This window comes from Balaenoptera borealis (assembly GCF_965194805.1).
Source record: "Balaenoptera borealis genome assembly, chromosome: 3".
Lineage (NCBI taxonomy): Eukaryota > Metazoa > Chordata > Mammalia > Artiodactyla > Balaenopteridae > Balaenoptera > Balaenoptera borealis.
The window spans coordinates 58,359,985-58,383,322 of record NC_138866.1 but is presented as its reverse complement, the minus strand read 5'-3'; the positions used below and the strand labels follow the sequence as shown (position 1 = coordinate 58,383,322).

General features: G+C 35.9%; 1 long non-coding RNA gene across 1 annotated transcript; it reads right to left on the bottom strand.

The window, feature by feature from the left end:
* Nucleotides 1–263: 263 nt before the first annotated feature.
* LOC309625158 lies at nucleotides 264–14,380 on the bottom strand. Its single transcript, XR_014242364.1, has 2 exons — nucleotides 7,955–14,380; nucleotides 264–7,638 (listed from the first exon to the last, which is right to left on the bottom strand). It is a non-coding gene; the product is annotated as an uncharacterized lncRNA (long non-coding RNA).
* Nucleotides 14,381–23,338: the final 8,958 nt, after the last annotated feature.

Sequence of the window (23,338 nt, the reverse complement as noted above, 5' to 3'; positions counted from 1 at the left end):
CACACACACACACACACACACACACACACATACATACACACATCAGAGTCTGGTCAGGGAATTGTAACAGTTTTGGGAAAAAATTCATGATATTCCATAGGTGTTCTTTATTCAAACTGCTTTGCAACCAATATTAGATAAACTAAGAGGAATTAGAATAAGTGTTTTTTGTACAAGAAAGGCAATGCAAAATCCCACTCTAGGGAGTCATAACCAAAGAAAAGGCCTTGATCCCACTGCAAAGAATCAATGAATGAATGCTCATTAATATGTTTTAGGTTATAGTAAAATTTTTAAGTCTGTATATAGTTCTTTTTAAAAATTTTATCCTATTAACCAAATAGTTATCAATCAACTGAGTAGTAGTGTTTCTGTGTTGCTCTTCTCTCAAAAAGACCCAGTCTTGTTCTTGTTATTCAACCAGTTCCTATTACCTTACCCCAGGTCATTTTTGTTGCTTTACCTAGATATAAAAGGGAAGAGTCCTCTCCCAAAATTTTGTTTAAAAAGTCACATTTTTTTCCTTTTTCATTAGATAGGTTGTAATTTGAAGATGGTAGTTCCAGAGATTAAATAATAAGATAATTAATAAGACAACAACAACAATGGAGTAGATAAAATCTGAATTTATTCAGGCATATAAATGGCCTACTGACCACCCCAAATCTCTTCTACTTAAATATTAAAATTCAAAATTAATCTCTACTGTTATAAGAAGGACAGAAAAAATATTTTCAGAAAATTCAAACTAGACTTTAGTCTTTAGTCTTTATGGCAATTGTAAGAATTCATACTAATTATTGTAAATCAATTTTGTCCATTTCTTTAATGTATTAATATTTGAAAAGGAATTCTTTTAAATTCAATATCAGAAAAAATGTTAAAGTATGTGGGACTTGAGATTTAAAAATAAACATTAAAATGTTCCTTCTAATTTTATTAGATTAGTGGGTACAACTAAGTGTAAAATAAACCCTCCCATCTCTCAGGCATTCTTTCTCTTGCTCATTCTGTTAATACAATTTCTAGCTCCATGCCTGGTACATATTAGACATTTATTAAATACTTGTTTATATAGATGAATGATTGAATCAATCAATTAATAAATGAAGATGTGGTCACTGCTCTTACAGAGGTTACCATTTAGGAAAAAACACATATAAATACAGATAAGAAGACTATTAAAAAAACAATTTAGGTCATAAATGCTAAGTAAGTGAAAAAATGCTAGGGTATATTCAGTCAACATTGAAATATTTTGGAATAAATAACTAAGGGAGACTAGAGCTTTCCTCTCTGGTGTACTATAAAATTGAATTTAATGAATGTGAGCCTGTTTTCATATTTTAAAAATTTCACATCAGATCAGATATCTAAATATTCAGATATCTAAATAATTAAAACATACTTACCTAATAGGTTAAAGGAAGATTAGGTTTAAAGTTTTTAGTGTTTCAGATTGCCTATCTACCTACCTTTCATTAAAGTTATTTGATGATGCAAATTCATAAGCTTTATCAAAAAATTTCCTTTAGAATCAAATTTTGCAATGGTCTTTTGGTCTTCAGTTGGTTTTGGATGATTTTCAGAGTAACTACTGGAAAACTGGTTTTAGACTCTATAGTGCTGATGCACATATCCTCAATATTCATTTCCCATGTGTTTCATATGATAAAGGCAACCAAACAGGCAATTAGTTTCTAATAAGGATAGGTTTGTTTGACATCTGCTCTTGCCTTTTTTTTTTTTTTTGGCTTGTCTAGAGTCACTTAGAAACTATAGTTAGAAACTCTCTAAGCATAGAATAGATGCGCTTCTAATAAGCCAGAACCTCCTGCTTCACTAAATAGAGCAAACTGTCTTTTATTACAGTTTACAGTTTTTTGAACTTTGGTGAAAGGCAGTAGATTGTATACTTTGGTTTTTACTTTAGTTCTTTTCTTCTAGATAATAATGCTGTTTTTAAAAGGTTATAGTTACAATGAATTTGTAAAATGACAGACCTCACAGTTCTCAGTTTTCAAAGAAAAATTTTCACTTATACTATTTATAAGGTCAAAACTGACTTTCAAATTTAAATTTTACATTACATGTTTTTCTAAGTTTTGATATGTAAGTTATTCATAGAAGGTGATAGTTATAGAGCTATAACATCATATCAAAATTTACTTGGAAATCTTGTGCTTGATGATAATTCCAGGCATGGGACTAGTGAACTGCAGAAGCATTACCTTTTTTGAATCACTGGTGAGTATGTGAGAGTGTGATGGTCAAAATTCGTCCAATTTTTGACAAAACCAAAATATCAAAAACAAAACAATTGTGCTAAATATTTCTGTAAGGATAAAGGGAAGTTTTTGACGATGGCCTTTTTAAAATTATTTTACGATTTTGAGAGTAGTTACATATTTTAAAGCAAGCTTTCCAGCCAGAACTAAAGAAAAAAGATGTTAAGCATGCACAAGCATAATGATTGTGCTTTTCCACCTTTACTCTGCTAGGCTTTAAAGTCTAATACAGTGAGTTTGAAAGTGGTGGCCATAAGGTTTTTTTTTTATTACGTTTCTTACTGGGGCTCTACAGGGTTTATTGCCACTACCTGAAACAGTGTATTTTCTGGTGATAAGAGGAAGTTTTAAAAACTTATTTATTTTTCTTCAGAATAGGTAAAGAAGAGCAGTTCTCAAGGTCTATTGATAATTTTAATACCAAGCATTTGAATATGTCTCTGTCACGGATTCTAATCTCATAATTTACTCAAATAAAAAGGCTATTGTCTGATTCATGTAATAAATGCTCTACTTGCAATGACAGCTGGGTTGTGTCAAGACACGTTGATGAGATTCCCGAGACTGCTGAGCTCAAAGAATTAATTTTAGAATCTCTACCTAAGACATATCAAAGGTAATTCAGGAAAGAATAATTGATAGAAAAACTGCATGATGAGTTCAATACCTTTATTATTTTTCAGTAGCAGTTATTTTCCCGAAGAGGATATTCTGGAACAACTGTAATGTATGTTATATAAGAATATGTTATTACCTTGTTTTGGAGAATCTTCAAGTAACCATCATGTCCAAATGAGAATGCTCATAATTAGCTTCGATTCCTCCCTTCTCATGATCTATAACCAAATAATCCTATTACTTTTACTTCATATTTTTTATTTATTTAAACTCCCTCTCTTAATTTCCAGTATCTTTGTTTCTACCTCAAGTCAAGCCTACTGCATAGTCTTGCAGAGGTTATTTTTCCAACAGCTTCCTATCATTTCCTTTTTTCAAATATGTCAGTCTATTCCATGCTCTGTTACCAGAGTAATCAAAAAATAAGTTATCATGTGACTGTCATAGTCAAACATTTTGAGAGTTCTATAGTAATGTTTCATATCATGGTTTTGGAGAAAAATATAATAAATTTAATGGTAATTTTGTGGGTATTTAAACTCCCTAAGCTGGAGACTTCTGGTTTCAACTCCAACATGTAAAGAGCTTATTACAACAAGAAAATAGCTGAATTAGACAAAAGTTAACTACTTTTCTTGGACCCATCACAAAACTGAGATCACAGGGCAAATCACCACCAGGAAATATGGAGAGACAGGCAAATCCAGAAGGTCATGGCTGAGATATGCTTTCCTGGATGGAGCAGAAATCCCTGGAAAAATAAACTGATAGTGACGCTTAAATGGTAATTGAGACAAATGGCCAGAGGCTGAGTGTGGACTTGCAGGAGAGTAAGAAACACTTAGGGACCACAGCCTTAGGAGACTCTATAATTTTGTGTGTTTTAATTCCAAGAACCCTACAAGGTTCTCATTGTGAAGATCTGATTAAGATTCCCTAGTGACTCTGGGAGGGAGAGGGGAAGAGTAACCTAGGGAACTATGCTTAGAGCAGTCTCCATAACAAAGGCTTGCTGTCAGGGCTACCAGACACTTGTTCCACCTGAGGGAAAGGTATTTTCCTAATTCCATCCCTCTCTAGTTTTCCTGTCTTACCAAGGTGGGGAGAAGTTATGTAACACTTGTGAAGGACACGGCCCACGGATACAGGTCCCCTGAAAAGACTGATTTTAATTATAAGACCATAGGAAGCTTTCCTTCTTCCACATCTTACCACTGCATCAGCAGGGCTCCAGTATAATAACTTTGGATTACAGATGAAAAAACTGAGAAATACAGACTATCTAAAGAGGAGTTCTTACAGGAATCTAAAGGCAACAGGAGAAACAAAAACAAGGAAACTAGAGGAATTTCAAGCCAATGGCACCTACAGTAACATCAAACATAGCCCAACTCCTAGCCAGATTAACAGAAATCCTCAAACTAAAGGCCTATTTACCTCTGTTCCTATTATCCAATACTTCATGTCCATCATTCAACAAAAAATTAAAAGTCATGCTAAAAAGAAAGAAAACACATGGTCTGAAGAGATAAAGCAATCATCAGAACCAGAATCAGATATGACACAGATATTAGAATTATTAGATGGTAAAAATTTTAAATAACTATGATTAATGTTATAAGTTTCCATGGAAAATGTAGACAACAAAAAAAGATAAGTAATGTGAACAGAGAAATGGAAACTCTAAGCAAGAAGTTTTAAATGCTAGAAATAAAAAATACAATAATTGAAATTAAGAATACCTTTGAGGAGTTTATCAGTAGACTGGACACAAATGAGGAAAGAATCAATGAGCCTGAAGATAGATCCATAAGAAGTCACCAAACTGAAATGCAAAGAGAAAAAAAGAAAAACTCCCCAGAACATTCAAGACCTGTGAGTCAATTTAAAAGAACATCTTGAAAAAAGCCAAAGGAAAAAAGATCATTTTACCTATGGAGAAACAAGTTTAACAGCAAATTTCTCAACAGAAACTATGTGAGCAAGAAGAGAGAGGAGTAAAATATTTAAAATGTTGAAAGGAAAAAACTCAGCAATCCAGGAGTCTAATTTAATGACATTATTCTTCAAAATTGCAGGAGATTAAAGACTTTCTGAGACAAAAACAACAGGGTGTTTATTGCCACTGAACCTGCCCTGCAAGAAATGTTAAAGTTGTTCACAGAAAATAAAGATGACCCAGGTCAGTAAAATGTAAATTTTCTAAATATATTAGAAAATAGATTGTCAGAGTGGAAAAAAAACAACACCAAATATGTTATCTACAAGAAACTCACTTTAAATATAAAGACACAGGTTAGAAGTAAAGGGATGGGTGTCGATATACTAAAGTGAAAGGGAGCTGGAGAAGCTATGTTCTTTTCAGACAAAACAGGCTTCAGAACAGGAAATGTATTAGGGATAAAGAAGGGCATTTCATAATGGTAACAGAGTTAATTCTCCAAGAAGACATAACCACCCTTAATAGTGTGCACCAAAACTTCCCAAGCCTGTTCCTGCATATGTAAAGCAGGAAACACCCATTAAAGAATTTTGTAATATTAGAAAATATGTAAAATGACTACTCAGTGGTCAATGTATCTTATTGTTTCTTAGTGTAGTATACTTGCCATCGACAGTCTGCCCCCACTTTCATTTCCACTCCCAATTACTACTACTCTTCCCTAAGCCTGCTTCCTGCAGCCACGCAGATTTCCAGTGGTTTCATGAATAAACCCACACTCTTGTTCAGGTATTTGCTTTTCACCTGTGCAGGTGTCCTTCAGCATTCACAGGGGATTGGTTCCTGGAGCCACACTGTATACCGAAATCCATGTATGCTCAAGTCCTTTATATAAAATGGCCATAGTGCAATGAATACAGTTGACCCTCCATATCTGCTGGTTTGGCATACGTGGATATTGAGGTCCAACTGTATATTTACTGAAAAAAAGTCATGCATTGTGGACCTGTGCAGTTCAAACCCGTGCTGTTCAAGGGTCAACTAATTTCTTCTGAATGGAGTGATCTTCCCTGCCACCAGACTCAACCTGTTCACCTTACAAAATCTTCACAAACTTGCAAGAAATTGATATGGTATTAATTGCTATGTTCTCACTGTTTTCATAAAAATTGTAGTTAACTTTAATAGAATTTATTTCATTGAATTATGTATCATTCCCCTCATATCTTTTCCTCCCTTCATAATGGGAGTTCCTGATACAAAAGGACTGCATGGTATTTTTTACCCTTTGCACTTAGCAAAACAACTTGCACAGGACAGTGCTTAATAAGGAAAGGACACTAGATTACTCATCATTCCTAGAGCAAACAATGAATATACATTTTTCATATCTTTGCATGGATTATTTTTCTCTAATTTGGATCTTTGTTTCCTCACTATGGCTGATAAACTCATTCATAATTCATGATCTTGCTCAACTATAACTCTCTTCTGATTTATTTTAGATGTTTTGTAATTGTAGATTCCATGTTTAGGTTTTTGATCCATCTCAAATCAGTTTTTGTGCCTGATGTGTGAAGGGGTGAATACTTATTTTGTCCCCTATTCGTTATTCCATTGCTTAAATACACCACTTGCTGAAAAGGTTTTTCTTTCCCCGGTGAATTACTTTGTTGCCTGTCAAAAATTTTTTGATTGTAATTATGTAGAGCTATTTCTGGAATCTCTTTTGTTCCATTGATCTACTTGTCTATTTTATTATGCCCACACCATAGACTTGGTTACAGTAGCTTTATGGTAAATCTTGAAGTCAAGAAGTATAAATCCTCAAATTTTCTTTTTCAATAATGTTTGACTCTTCTATATAGATCCTTTGCATTTCCATATATATTTTAGTATTAGTTTGTCAGTAATCACAGGAAAGCCTGTTAGGATATTGATTGAAATTGTATTCTATCTTTGATTAATTTGGAGAAAATTGATGTCTTTACAATATTTATATGGGCCCGCTCAAACTTCTCTCAAAGTTTTGTAGTTTTCAGAGTAGAGGTCTTGCTCGGCTTTCATTACATATATCCCTAGGTGTTTTATTTTTTATGATATTGTGAATGCCATTGATTTTTAAATTTTATTTTCCAATTGTTTGCTGCCACTTTGTAGAATATAATTGATTTTTATATTGATCCTGAATCCCAAGACCTTGCTGAATTCACCTATTACATCTAGGATGTTTTACTGTCAATGAAAAAAGAGGTTACTTTTTTCTTTCTCCCTCCTTCTCTCTCACTCCCTTTTTCCTTAGATGTACTAAGACTGCCATCCCAAAATACAGTGTTGAATAAAAATGGTGAAAAATTCAGAGCCTTTCCTTCTTCCCAATCTTAGTGGTGGTGAGGCATGTCTAATATTTCATCAATAAATCTGATGTTAGCTGAAAGTTTTCCACAGATATTTTTTCTTTTTCAGATTGAAGGCATTTTCTTCTATTTCTAGATACTGAGAGGTTTTTTAATCATTAATGAGTGTTAGATTTTATCTAATACTTTTTTTTTTTTGGCCTGTTAAGATAACCATATGACTTATCTCCTTTATTCTTTTTAATGAATTACATTCATTGATTTTTGAATGTTAATATAACCTTGAATTCCTGCATAAACTCTACTTAGCCATTATATATTTTCTAATTACACATATTTTAGATTGTCTGAAATCTTCCCACAGGTAATTATCATTCTGATCAGTTGTTTTTACATATTTTTTCCTAATTCCTTTGGCGTAAACTTTATCAACCTGTCTTTATTTTATTTTATTTTTTAAAGATTTATTTATTGATTGATTGCTATGTTGGGTCTTCGTTTCTGTGCGAGGGCTTTCTCTAGTTGCGGCAAGCGGGGGCCACCCTTCATCGCGGTGCGCGGGCCTCTCACTGTCGCGGCCTCTCTTGTTGCGGAGCACAGGCTCCAGACGCGCAGGCTCAGTAGTTGTGGCTCACGGGCCTAGTTGCTCCGTGGCATGTAGGATCTTCCCAGACCAGGGCTCGAACCCGTGTCCTCTGCATTAGCAGGCAGATTCTCAACCACTGTGCCACCAGGGAAGCCCTATCAACCTGTCTTTAAATTCACTGATCATTTCTTCTGCAATGAATTTAATTCTAGTGTTTGAGTGTTAGGCCCATTTTGTATTGCAGATTCTAGAATTCTATACTTTAGTAGTTTTCTTTTCTCTGCTGAGATCTGTTAATCCATATTTTATATCTGTCCTATAAATCTTTGTACTTATGAAGGATAGTTATTTTTTTAAATTTATTTTATTGAAGTGTAGTTGATTTATAATGTATTAATTTCTGCTGTACAGCAAAGTGATTCAGTTTATATATGTATACATTCTTTTCTATTATGGTTTATCACAGAATATTGAATATAGTTCCCTGTGCTACACAGTAGGACCTTGTTGTTTATCCATTCTATATATAATAGTTTGCATTTGCTAATCCCAAACTCCCTGCCCATCCCTCCCTCACCCTCCCTCCTCCTTGGCAACCACAATTCTATGTCTGTGAGTCTGTTTCTGTTTCATAGATAAGTTCATTTGTGTCATATTTTCTGACTTACTTCACTTATTATGATAATTTCTAGGTCCATCCATGCTGCTGCAAATGGCATTATTTCATTCTTTTTTATGGCTGAGTAGTATGTCATTCTATATGTGCACCACATCTTCTTTAAGGTATAGTGATTTTATTTCTTTTATTTTTTATTTTTTAAATGAGCAGTATAAATAGTAATTTACTTATATTTTCCAGAAATTTTATACATATAAAATATGTTTCTATAAACCCATTTATGCTCGTTTCAGCAGGATTACTGATGGTACTGTTGAAATATAATGTGACAAAATAATAGCTAAGTCTGCGTAACTGCATACAAACCAAGTATTTCTCTGTTCCTTTACATTTTTTGCTCCTCTCTAAAATAGATTTGTGTTTGCTAATTTTGTAATCAGGAGAGATAAATTTAAAAGACACAAGGGAAAAAAAGGAATTTTTTTTTTTTAATCCCTAGTACTTATTTAAGGGGATAGTTATTTTAAAGTTCATGTTTACTATTACAATATCTAGGTTATCTGTAAACTGGATTCTTTTAAGCTTTTTTCTTGATTGTAGGGTCCAGCTTTTTTCTTGATATTCTTTTGTTGCATGCCAGCCACTTCATGTAGAAGAGCCAGGGATATTGGGATACATTACTGTTTTGTTTTCTCAGAGAATGCAAGCTTTTCTGTGTCTGGTAGCTAAAATGAGAAAGTGATCATTCAAATTTTACCAACTGTTGAATAACTTATATTAACTGAGTTATAGCTTTATGATTAAGCTCATTTCTATTTAGCCCAACCCCAAACATCCAATCTGTGGCTGCTGCCACTGACATTAATGTGGAGAAGCTGCTTTCTTTGTTTTATCAGAATTCAAATGAGGAATCAGGAGAGAGGTAGATAGAGGTATCCCCTTTGTATTTACTGGCTCCAGCTACTATTAGAATGGCTGATAGAGCTTTTCAAATAAGTTATTTCTGAAACTGTAAGTTATTTCTGTTTTTCACTCTTGACTGCACTGTCTTTATCTCAGCAAAATTGGGAAAGAGTGAGATCAGGACGATTATTATACCAAGAAAATTTTTGCTGTATTTGGGGTTTCTCAGACTCCAGTCATTTCTGCCTGCTCAACAGTTGCCAGTATCTTGCCAGACTTCTTCCCCCATGGGTAGAGTCACTGGATCTCTGGTAGGTCTGTCTAAACCCAGACCTAGTGTTTTCCCAGAAGCTGTTGAAGGAAGCTGCTGATGGAGACCTCTATGGAGATCAGTTTATCAAGGCTTTCTCGCATCTACCACTCTTTGATAATCCTAGAGATGAGTATGGTTTTCATGTTTTCTAGATTTTTCTTGGTGTTACCACAGAGATAAAGTTCTTCTTCACCCCTTTATATCCAGAAACAGAACTCTGCAGTATGTATGTCTGGGTTATCCTGATGTTGATTTTTCAGCTGTTACCTCTGTAGAGTCACCAGATCCTCAATATAAAGGAATAAATATTCCTCTAGACCCACCTTAATCAACAATACCTTGTGGAAAGTACACCAGAACAACTTTTGTAAATATATTTTTTAATAGCCTTATATTACATAGTGTGAATCTATCATAATTTACTTAGCCATTCTCTTAAGTGAAGTGAAATCACTTTGTTTCTATGTATGTACAACTACAAACAATTCCGTGATAACTATTCTTGTGTGTATATTTTAAGATACTGACAGTTCTATGGTATAGAATACTAAAAGCATGATTGATAATTATGTATAAAGTAATTTTAATAGATGTTGCTAGATTTATTTTTTAGTGGTAATGATGTATATTTTCACTCATAAAGTGGAGTGTCTTACATTCATGCCAACAACAATTATCATTCTTATATAACTTTCATTATTTTGGTGGGTGTAAAATGGCTGCTCATAACTATTTTATTGTGTACTTCCTGACTACTAGAAAATTTTGAGAATTTTTAAATTTATCTTATCATTTGGTGTATTTTTTCTGTGAATTACCAATTCATAGCATTTTATACTTTTTCTGTTGTTGTCAATTATTAGGAGTTCTTTGTATATTATAGGTAAGAGTTCTTTATTACCTAAATTGCAAATCAGTTTGTACATTTGTACACCTGAGTTTGTGGCCTGTAACACCAAAAATTCCCCAAACCCACTACATATATACATAGGTAGGACATATGAGTGTGTCTAGGACTGTCTCAATTTGCTCCTGTCTTCCCAATGTACTGGCTGGTTAATGTCCCCTTTCATTCTCAAAAGTTTCCCCATATAGTAAGTTATATGGTTACCACATATATGAGGAATATTTGAAGGAACTAGAAATGTTCAAACTAGAGGAAAGAAATTCTTGCTTACATATATTACCTGTATGTGTGTGTTTGTGTGTGTGTATGTGTGTATGCACATGTGTGCAGTCTTTTCCCATTATAGACACTAAGATTAAAAATAAACCACTGTGTGGGAAACACAGGATGATAGATTTTAGTTTACTCTAAGGAAAAAAATATACAAATTTCTCAAAGTTGGATTAGGGCACTTTGGGAAATGTTGAGCTCATCATTGCAGGCCATAAATTTTACACTGAATAACTATTTAGTGAAACTAATATTATGAGATTAAGTCCCCCAGAAATCTACTATGTGTCCTGAGTCTATATATTATGATTCCACAAAACTGGAATAATGGAAGTAACTTTGAAAATGGTTAAAATGTATTTGGATATTCCATAGACGAAGTGATAGGGATTACAGGCTTTGGAAGATAGCAGAGATCTAATTCTGGCTAGGCCACTTGCTTTCTACCTGGTCTTGATAACATTGCTAGAAAACTCTGATCCTTGATTTCCTACTCTTATAAAGTGATAATAATAATAATAACTTCACATGGCAATTTTAAACAAAGCTGTGAACATTAGTAGGTAGCCTAATGTTTGGTATGTAGTAACCACTGAATTCATGGGGATTACTCATTAATATTCTTAGCCAGGATGTACTGTGCTGCACTGAACAAGAGGGTTCTCTAAGGGTTACTGTTGACATACTGACCTTTGAATTCTTACAGAATTCTTATAAAAGCTTGTTTATTGTGGAGTCATAGACTAAGGTTAGTAAAAACATTACTATATAAAGTACTCTATTACTTAAAGTTTTCTTAGGTATGGAAGCGGGTAATTAAACTAAACACAAATGCTCAGATATGGACAACTTGGTTTAGTGCTTTTATAGATCATACTAAACTATGTTTGAGGCCACTCCTGAATAACGTGAGCTTACAGATACAGGGTTTTATAATGTCTTCTCTTTTTTTAGAAACAAGCAAGCAAAAATGCACAAGAAAAAGAAATGCAAGCTCTATATTTGATTAAACTAAGGACATCTGTATCCTTAACAATCAGATATCCAAAAGGGCTGTTACAGGTGTAGGAAAAATGCTGAAAGGTGTTTTAAAAAAAATTTTATTGGAGTATACTCGATTTACAATTTTGTGTTAGTTTCAGGTGTACAGCAAAGTGAATCAGTAATACATACACATATATTTTTTCTGTTTCAGATTCTTTTCCCATATAGGTTATTACAGAATATTGAGTTCCCTGTGCTATACAGTAGGTCCTTGTTGGTTATCTATTTTATATATAGTAGTGTGTGTATGTTAATCCCAAGCTCCCGATTTATCCCTCCCCATGATGTATCCCCTTTGGTAACCATAAGTTTGTTTTCAATATCTGTGAGGTTGTTTCTGTTTTGTAAATAAGTTCATTTGTATCATTTAAAAAAATCAGATTCCACATGAGTGATATCATATGATATTTGACTTTCTCTATCTGACTCACTTCACTTAGTATAATAATCTCTAGGTCCATCCATGTTACTGCAAGTGGCATTATTTCATTCTTTTATATATCTGAGTAATATTCTGTTGTATATGTGTACCACATCTTCTTTATCCATTCCTCTGTTGATGGACATTTAGGTTGCTTCCGTGTCCTGGCTATTGTAAATAGTGCTGCAATGAACATTGGGGTGCATGTATCTTTTCGAATTATGATTTTCTCTGGATATATGCCCAGGAGTGGGATTGCTGCGTCATATGGGAGTTCTATTTTTAGTTTTTTAAGGAACATCCATTCTGTTCTCCATAGTGGTTGTACCAATTTACATTCCCACCAACAGTGTAAGAGGGTCCCTTTTCTCCACACCCTCTCCAGCATTTATTGTTTGTAGATTTTGTTGATAATGGCCATTCTGACTGGTGTGACGTGATACTTCATGTAGTTTTGACTTGCATTTCTCTGATAATTAGTGATGTTGAGCATTTTTTCATGGGCTTTTTGGCCATCTGTATGTCTTCTCTGGAGAAATGTCTATTTAGAGCTTCTGCCCATTTTTTGATTGGGTTGTCTTTTTTTGACATAGAGCTGCCTGAACTGTTTGTATATTTTGGAAATTAATCCCTTGTCAGTTGCTTCATTTGCAAATTTTTCTCTCATTCTGTGGGTTATGTTTTCATATTGTTAATGGTTTCCTTTGCTATGCAAAAGCTTGTAAGTTTAATTAGGTCCCATTTGTTTATTTTTGTTTTTACTTTCATTACTGTAGGAGGTGGATCATAAAACATCTTGCTGTGATTTACGTCAAAAAGAGTTCTGCCTATGTTTTCCTCTAAGAGTTTTACAGTGTATGAATTTACATTTAGGTTGTTGATCCATTTTGAGTTTATTTTCGTGTTTGGTGTTCGGGAGTGTTCTAATTTCATTCTTTCATATGTAGCTGTCCAGTTTTCCCAGCACGACTTATTGAAAAGACTGTCTTTTCTCCATTGTATAGTCTTGCCTCCTTTGCCATAGATTAATTGACCATAGGTGCATGGGTTTATTTCTGGGTTTTCTATGCTGTTCCATTGATCTATATTTCTGCTTTTGTGCCAGTACCATACTGCTTTAATATGACTGTAGCTTTGTAGTACAGTCTGAAATCTGGGAGCGTGGTTCCTCCAGCTCTGTTCATCTTTCTCAGGATTGCTTTGGCTATTTGCGGTACTTTGTGTTTTCATACAAAGTGTAAAATCATTTTGTTCAACTTCTGTGAAAAATGCAATTGGTCATTTCATACGGATTGCATTAATCTGCAGATTGCTTTGGGAAGTAGAGTCCTTTTCACAATATTGATTTGTCCAATCCAAGAACGTAGTATATCTCTCCATCTGTTTGTGTCATCTATTATTTCTTTCATCAGTATCTTATAATTTTCTGACTACAGGTCTTTTGCCTCCTTAGGTAGATTTATTCCTAGGTATTTTATTCTTTTTGTTGTAATGGTAAATGGGATTGTTTCCTTAATTTCTCTTTTTGACTTTTTGTTGTTATTGTACTGGAATGCAAGAGATTTCTGTGTATTAATCTTGTATCCTGAAACTTTACTGAATTCATTGATCAATCCTAGTAGTTTTCTGGTAACATCTTTAGGATTCTCTATTATAGTATCATGTCATCTGCAAACAGTGACAGTTTTACTTCCTCTTTTCCAGTTTGGATTCTTTTTCTTTCTTTTTGTTCTCTTATTGCTTTGGCTAGGACTTCCAAAACTATGCTTTGTTCTGGTTTTTTAAAACTATGTTGAATAATAATGGTGAGAGTGGGCATCCTTGTCTCACTCCTGATCTTACAGGAAATGCTTTCAGTTTTTCACCATTGAGAATGATGTTTGCTGTGGGTTTGTTGTATGTGGCCTGAGGTATGTTCCCTCTATGCCCACTTTCTGGAGAGTTTTTTTTCATAAATGTTGAGTTTTGTAAAAAGCTTTTCTGCATCTGTTGAGATGATCATAAGCTTTTTATTCTTCAATTTGCTGATGTGCTGTATCATACTGATTGATTTGTGGATATTAAAAAATACTTGCATTCCTGGGATAAATCCCACTTGGTCATGGTGTATGATTCTTTTAATGTGTTGTTGGATTCAGTTTGGTAGTATTTTGTTTAGGACTTTTGCATCTATGTTCATCAATGATATTGACCTGTAATTTTCTTTTTTGTGTTATTTTTTTCTGGTTTTGATATCAGGGTGACAGTGGTCTCATAGAATGAATTTGGAAGTGTTCCTTCCTCTGTAATTTTTTGAAATAGTTTCAGAAGGATAAGTGTTAACTCTTCTCTAAATGTTTGATAGAATTCGCCTGTGAAGCCATCTGGTCCTGGACTTTTATTTGTCGGAATTTTTTTAAATGACTCTTTGAATTTCAGTACTTGTGATTGGCCTGTTCATATTTGCTATTTCTTCCTGGTTCAGTCTTGGAAGGGTGTACCTTTAAAAGAATTTGTCCATTTCATCTAGGTTGTCCAGTTTACTGGTGTATAGTTGCTTGTAGTAGTCTTTTATGGTCCTTTGTATTTCTGTAGTGTCAGTTGTAACTTCTCCTTTTTCATTTCTCATTTTATTGATTTGAGTCCTCTCCCTTTTTTTCTTGATGAGTCTGACTAAAGTTTTATCAATTTTGTTTATCTTTTCAAAGAACAGCTTTTAGTTTCATTGATCTTTTCTATTGTTTTCTTCATTTCTATTTCATTTATTTCTGCTCTGATTTTTATGATTTCTTTCCTTCTCTAACTTTGGGTTTTGTTTGTTCTTCTTTCTCTAGTTGCTTTAGGTGTAAGGTTAGTTTGTTTATTTGAGATTTTTCTTGTTTCCTGAGGTAAGATTGTATTGCTATAAATTTCCCTCTTACAACTGTTTTTCCTGCAACACATTGGTTTTGGACTGTTATGTTTTCATTGTCATTCGTCTCTAGGTATTTTTTGGTTTCCCCTTTGATTTCTTCAGTGATCCAATGCTTGCTTAGTAACATATTGTTTGTCTCCATGTGTTTGTGTTTTTTACGTTTTTTTTTTCCCTGTAAATGATTTCTAATCACATAGCATTGTGCTCAGCAAAGATGCCTGATACGATTTCAATTTTTTAAAATTTACTGAGGCTTGATTTGTGGCCCAAGATGTGATCTATCCTGGGGAATTTTCCATGTACACTTGGGAAGAAAGTGTATTCTGCTGCTTTTGGGTGGAATGTTTTATAAATATCAATTAAGTCCATCTGGTCTAATGTGTCTTTTAGGCCTGTGATTCCTTATTGATTTTCTTTCTGGATGATCTGTCCATTGATGAAAGTGGGATGTTAAAGTTCCCCATTATTATTGTGTTACTGTCAATTTCTCCTTTTCTGGCTGTTAGTATTTGCCTTATTTGTTGAGGTGCTCCTATGTTGGGTGCATATATATTTACAATTGTTATATCTTCTTGGATTGATCCCTTGATCATTATGTAGTGTCCTTCCTTGTCTCTTGTAACAGTCTTTATTTTACAGTCTCTTTTGTCTGATGTGAGTATTGCTACTCCAGCTTTCTTTTGATTTCTCTTTGCATGGCATATTTTTTCCATCCCCTCACTTTCAGTCTGTATATGTCCCTACATCTGATGTGGGTCTCTTGTAGACAGCATATATATAGGTCTTGTTTTTGTATCCATTCAGCCAGTCTGTGTCTTTTGATTGGAGCATTTAATCTGTTTACACTTACGGTAATTATCAATATGTCTGTTCTTATTGCCATTTTGTTAATTGTTTTGAATTTGTTTTTGTAGGTCTTATGTCTTTCCTTCATCTTTTGTTCTCTTCTCTTGTGATTTGATGACCATCTTTAGTGTTGTGTTTGGATTCCTTTTTCTTTTTTTGTGTGTGTATCTACTGCAGATTTTTAGTTTGTGGTTCCCATGAGGTTTTGCTATAGAAGTCTATATGTATATATAAGATTGTTTTAAGTTGCTGGTCTCTTAATTTCCAATGTGTTTCCAATATCCTGCACTTGTACTCTCCTGTTCTCACAGTTGCCAGTTTTGATATATTCATGTGTTGATGATTTATTACCTTACTTTATGTTTGCCTTTACCACTGAGCTTTCTCATTCAGAATTTTCTTGAATCTAGTTGTAGCCTTTTCTTTTCTGCCTAGAGAAGCTCCTTTAGGATGTGTTGTAAAGCTGGTTTGGTGGTGCTGAATTCTTTTAGCTTTTCCTTGTCTGTAAAGCTTTTGACTTCTCCACCAACTCTGAATGAGAGCCTTGTTGGGTGGAGTATTCTTGGTTGTAGGTTTTTTCGTTTCATCAATTTAAACATATCATGCCACTCCCTTCTGGCCTGCAGAGTTTCTGCTGAAAAATCAGCTGATAACCTTATGGGGATTCCCTTGTATGTTTTTTTTGCTTTTAATATTTTTTCTCTGTCTTTAATTTTTGTCAGTTTGAATTAATATGTGTATTCGCATGTTCTTCTGTGGGTTTATCTTGTAGGGGACTCTCTGTGCTTCCTGGACTTGAGTGAGTGTTTTCTTTCTCATGTTTGGGAAGTTTTTGGCTATAATCTCTTCAAATATTTTCTCAGGCCCTTTCTCTCTTCTCCTTCTGGGATTCCTATAATGGAAATGTTGGTACGTTTAATGTTGTCCCAGAAGTTTGAGATTGTCCTCATTTCTTTTCATTCCTTTTTCTTTATTCTGTTCCATGGCAGTGATTTTTACCACTGTGTTATAGCTCATTTATTCATTTTTCTGTCTCATTTATTCTGCTATTGATTCCTTCTTGTGTATTTTTCATTTCAGTTATTGTATTGTTCATCTCTGTGTGTTTGTTGTTTAAATCTTCTAGCCCTTTTTTAAACATTTCTTGTATCTTCTTGGTCTATGCCTCCATTCTTTTTTTCGAGTTCTTGGATCACCTTTACCATTATTACTCTAATTTATTTTTCAGGTAGATTGCCTATCTCAACTTCACTTAGTTGTTTTTGTGAATTTTTATATTTTTCCTTTATCTGGAACATATTTCTCTGCCATCATCTCATTTCGTCTAACTTTCTGTGTTTCTGGTTTCCTTTCCCCAGGGTACAGGATCATAACTCCTCTTGCTTCTGGTGTCTGCCCCCTGGTGGATGAGGTTGGTCCTGGGGCTTGGGCAGGCTTCCTTTTTAGAGGGACTGGTGCCTGCCCACTGGTGGGTGGAGCTAGGTCTTGCCCCTCTGGTGGGCAAGGCTGTGTCAGGAGTGTGTTTGTGAGCTCAGTATGGCTTTAGGCAGCTTGTCTGCTTATGGGTGGGTCTCTGTTCATATCCTGCTGGTTGTTTGGCCTGAGGTGTTCCAGCACAGGCGCCTGTAGGCTGTTGGGTAGGGTCAGGTCTTGATGCCAAAATGGCAACCTCCAGGAGAGCTCATGCTGATCAGTATTCCCTGAGGCCTCTGCCACCAGTGTCCTTGCACCTCCAGTGAGCCACAGCCAACCCCTGCCTCCCCAGAGGACCCTCCAAAACTCACAGGCAGGTCCAGCCCAACTGCCTATGTAGTCACTGCTCTGCTCTGGGTCCCAGTGTACATGAAACCCTGTGTGCACCCTCCAAGAGTGGAGTCTCTGTTTCTCCCAGTCCTTTGGAGCTCCTGCGCTCAAGCCCTGCTGGGCTTCATAGCCAAATGCTCTGGGGGTTCCTCCTCCTGATGCCAGACCCTCATCCTGGGGAGCATGATGTGGGGCTCAGGACTCTCACTCTTGTGGGAGAACCCGTGATATAATTATTTTCCAGTTTGTTGGTTGCCTACCCGGCAGGTGTGAGGTTTTATTATGTTGCAAAAGTGCTCCTCCTTCCATCTTGTTGTGGCTTCTTCTTTGTCTTTGAATGTAAAATGTCTTTTTTGGTAAGTTCTAGTCTTTTTTTGTCAACGGTTATTCAGCAGTTAGTTGTGATTTTGGTGTTTTTGTGATAGGTGAGCTCAAGTCCTTCTACTCTGCCATCTTGTCCAGAATCAAGGGGCTGCTTTTAGTTTGGATTCCTGCTGCTTCTTTCCTCAGTGTGTGCTGTTCGTTATTCCCTTGATATGGAGTGTGCAGGTGCGGCGTCCCTTGTGTGCTCCTGGGATGGTGGGGGCAGAGTTTGGCGCCTGCTTGCAGGTCTCATAGCAGTGGGGGCCTGTGCCTGCCTTGAGCCCACAATGGCGGCAGTGACTGCACCCACCTCTGGAGCTCCTGTAGGCAGTGTCCTGTTGCCTAGGAGTGCTCACAGGGAAAGAAGCTCTTATGGTGTTCCCACCCCTCTCTTCATGCACCCCCCCAATAATGGCACCTTTCCTCTCTGTGAGCTCAGGCTTCTTCTGAGTACACCCTCAGTTGCCACAGTGCAGCCTCTTCAGGCTGTCTCTGTGCAGGCAACCCTGGTCCTCTCCCTGGGTCTGCCCTCTGAAGCCTGAGCTTCAGCACCCAACCCCCACCTGCACCAATGGACAAGCATCTCAGGCTGGGGAGTGAAGGACAGTTATGCTGACCTTCTGTGTAGGTTACTCTTCATTTCATCTTCTGCAAATTGGTTGCTGTGCTCTCCTCCTAGGCTCCAAAGCTCCCCCTCCATCCAGGCTGATCTCCCTGCTGGTGAGGGGACTTCCCAGGGTGCAGGGACTTTTCCTCCTTTACAGTACCCTCCCTGGAGTGCAGGCCCCATCCCGGTTCCCCTCTTTTTCCTTTTGCCCTACATGGTTACGTGGAGGTTTTCTTGCCCTTTCAGAAGTCTCAGGTCTTTTGCTGGTGCTCAGTAGATGTTCTGTGTGAACTATTCCACTTGTAGATGTACTTTTAATGTGTCTGTGGGAGAATGTGAGCTCCTTTGTCCTCCTCCGCCATCTTGGTCCTGCCCCTAAAAGTGGCCTTCAATCACTCTGACTGAGTGAAGTTCTTACTCTGTGGAGCAAAACAACAATCTTTGTTTTGTGAAATGGGCATGGGTTACACAGGCAGGATGTTTCATCCCCCTGACCCCATGGAGTAACAGGGAAAAATAAGTGCATTGGAAATGTGTCATAGCAAGATGTTATATGCCGCACTGTAGCTGGAGATCTCTTTTTAATGAGAAGAAATAAAGTTAAAACAACCTGGGCATGAAGACAATGTATGTCATAACCCAGGGAAAATTCTTGCTAGTTTGTAAGCCTACTCTAGTGTCAGTCTAATAAGTACCCTAGAAATACTGATAGAGAAACATTTCATTTCACTTGAAGACAATAAAGGTAATAAAAAAGGTAAAAAAAACAGTCAGTGTAAATATATTACATGGAAAAAGAAGAAAAGGGCAAGACGGATAAAGAAAACTCACCCCCAAAACTTGTCAATGATCAGATAAACTGATTTAAAACACCAGTATGAATGAGCATAACTTAATAAAACAAGCATGAACTCATGGCTGAGAAATAAAAGCTCAGGAGTATAGGGTGAGACCACAGATGCAGAAGTAGCATGAAAAACAGAAGCCAGGGAATACTTAGAAGATAAAAAAATTACAGAAATAAAGTTACCACTAGCAGTTACAAATACAAAGACAAATATTTGTGGAAAATACAATAAAAGTCATGAAGGACAGGATTCTTTTTAAAGTGAGAAAAAAGGAATGAAAATGAACAAGTAATTTTTTTTAAACATCTTTATTGGAGTATAATTGCTTTACAATGGTGTGTTAGATTCTGCTTTATAACAAACTGAATCAGCTATACATATACATATTTCCCCATATCTCCTCCATCTAGCGTCTCCATCCCACCCTCCCTATCCCACCCCTCTAGGTGGTCACAATGCACCAAGCTGATCTCCCTGTGCTATGTGGCTGCTTCCCACTAGCTAGCTATTTTATATTTGGTAGTGTATATATGTCCATGCCACTCTCTCACTTCGTCTCAGCTTACCCTTCCCCCCACCGTGTCCTCAAGTGCATTTTCTAGGTCTGCGTCTTTATTCCTGTCCTGCCCCTAGGTTCTTCAGAACCATTTTTAAATTTTTATATATTTTTTAGATTCTGTATATATGTGTTAGCATACGGTATTTTTCTCTTTCTGACTTACTTCACTCTGTATGACAGACTCTAACTCCATCCACCTCACTACAAATAACTCAATTTTGTTTCTTCTTATGGCTGAGTAACATTCCATTGTATATATGTGCCGCATCTTCTTTATCCATTCATCTGTCGATGGACACTTATGTTGCTTCCACATCCTGGCTATTGTAAATACAGCTGCAATGAACATTGTGGTACATGACTCTTTTTGAATTATGGTTTTCTCAGGGTATATGCCCAATAGTGGGATTGCTGGGTCATATGGTAATTCTAGTTTTAGTTTTTTAAAGAACCTCCATACTGTTCTCCATAGTGGCTGTATCAATTTACGTTCCCACCAACAGTGCAAGAGGGTTCCCTTTTGTCCACACCCTCTCCAGCATTTATTGTTCATAGATTTTTTGATGATGGCCATTCTGACTGGTGTTAGGTGATACCTCATTGTAGTTTTGATTTGCATTTCTCTAAAAATTGGTGATGTTGAGCATCCTTTCATGTGCTTGTTGGCAATCTGTACATCTTCTTTGGAGAAATGTCTCTTTAGGTCTTCTGCCCATTTTTGGATTGGGTTTTTTGCTTTTTGACATTGAGCTGCATGAGCCACTTGTTAATTTTGGAGATTAATACTTTGTCAGTTGCTTCATTTGCAAATATTATCTCCCATTATGAGAGTTGTCTTCTTGTCTTGTTTATGGTTTTCTTTGCTGTGTAAAAGCTTTTAAGTTTCATTGGGTCCCATTTGTTTATTTTTGTTTTTATTTCCATTTCTCTAGGAGGTGGGTCAAAAAGGATCTTGCTGTGATTTATGTCATAGAGTGTTCTGCCTATGTTTTCCTCTAAGAGTTCGATAGTGTCTGGCCTTACATTTAGGTCTTTAATCCATTTTGAGTTTATTTCTGTGTATGGTGTTAGTGAGTGTTCTAATTTCATTCTTTTACATGTAGCTGTCCAGTTTTCCCAGCACCACTTATTGAAGAGGCAGTCTTTTCTTCATTGTATATTCTTGCCTCCTTTATCAAAGATAAGGTGACCATATGTGTGTGGGTTTATCTCTGGGCTTTCTATCCTGTTCCATTGATCTATATTTCTGCTTTTGTGCCAGTACCATACTGTCTTGATTACTGTAGCTTTGTAGTATAGTCTGAAGTCAGCGTACCTGATTTCTCCAGTTCCATATTTCTTTCTCAAGATTGCTTTGGTTATTTGTGGTCTTTTGTGTTTCCATACAAATTGTGAAATTTTTTGTTCTAGTTCTGTGACAAATGCCAGTGGTAGTTTGAACGGGATTGCATTGAATCTGTAGATTGCTTTGGGTAGTATAGTCATTTTCACAATATTGATTCTTCCAATCCAAGAACATGGTATATCTCTCCATCTGTTGGTATCATCTTTAATTTCTTTCATCAGTGTCTTATAGTTTTCTGCATACAGGTCTTTTGTCTCCTTAGGTAGGTTTATTCCTAGGTATTTTCTTCTTTTTGTTGCAATGGTAAATGGGAGTGTTTCCTTAATTTCTCTTTCAGATTTTTCATCATTAGTGTATAGGAATGCAAGAGATTTCTGTGCATTAATTTTGTATCTTGCAACTTTACCAAATTCATTGATTAGCTCTAGTAGTTTTCTGGTAGCATCTTTAGGATTCTCTATGTATAGTATCATGTCATCTGCAAAGAGTGAAAGCTTTACTTCTTCTCTTCTGATTTGGATTCCTTTTATTTCTTTTTCTTCTCTGATTGCTGTGGCTAAAACTTCCAAAACTACGTTGAATAATAGTGGTGAGAGTGCACAACCTTGTCTTGTTCCTGATCTTAGAGGAAATGGTTTCAGTTTTTCACCATTGAGAACGATGTGGGCTGTGGGTTTGTCATACATGGCCTTTATTATGTTGAGGTAAGTTCCCTCTATGCCTACTTTTTGGAGAGTTTTTATCATAAACGGGTGTTGAATTTTCTTGAAATCTTTGTCTGCATCTGTTGAGATGATCATATGGTTTTTCTCCTTCAGTTTGTTAATATAGTGTATCACATTGATTGATTTGCATATACTGAAGAATCCTTGCATTCCTGGGACAAACCCCACTTGATCATGGTGTATGATCCTTTTAATGTGCTGTTGGATTCTGTTTGCTAGTATTTTGTTGAGGATTTTTGCATTTATGTTCATCAGTGTTGCTGGGCTGTGGTTTTCTTTGTGACACCTTTGTCTGGTTTTGGTATCAGGGTGATGGTGGCCTCATAGAATGAGTTGGGGAGTGTTCCTCCCTCTGCTATATTTTGGAAGCGTTTGAGAAGGATAGGTGTTAGCTCTTCTCTAAATGTTTGACAGAATTCACCTGTGAAGCCATCTGGTCCTGAGCTTTTGTTTGTTGGAAGATTGTTAATCACAGTCTCAATTTCAGTGCTTGTGATTGGTCTGTTTATATTTTCTATTTCTTCCTTGTTCAGTCTTGGAACGTGCTTTGCTAAGAATTTGTCCATTTCTTCCAGGTTGTCCATTTTATTGGCATATAGTTGCTTGTAGTAATCGCTCATGACCATTTGTATTTCTGCAGTGTCAGTGGTTACTTCTCCTTTTTCATTTCTAATTCTATTGATTTGAGTCTTCTCCCTTTTTTTCTTGATGAGTCTGGCTAATGGTTTATTAATTTTGTTTATCTTTTCAAAGAACCAGCTTTTAGTTTTATTGATATTTGCTATTGTTTCCTTCATTTCTTTTTCATTTATTTCTGATCTGAAGTTCATGATTTCTTTTCTTCTGCTAACTTTGTGGGTTTTTTGTTTTTCTTTCTCTAATTGCCTTAGGTGTAAGGTTAGGTTATTTGAGATGTTTCCTGTTTCTTGAGGTAGGATTGTATTGCTGTAAGCTTCCCTCTTAGAACTGCTTTACTGCATCCCATAGGTTTTAGGTCATTGTGTTTTCATTGTCATTTGTTTCTAGGTATTTGTTTTGCTTTCCTCTTTGATTTCTTCAGTGATCTCTTGGTTATTTAGTA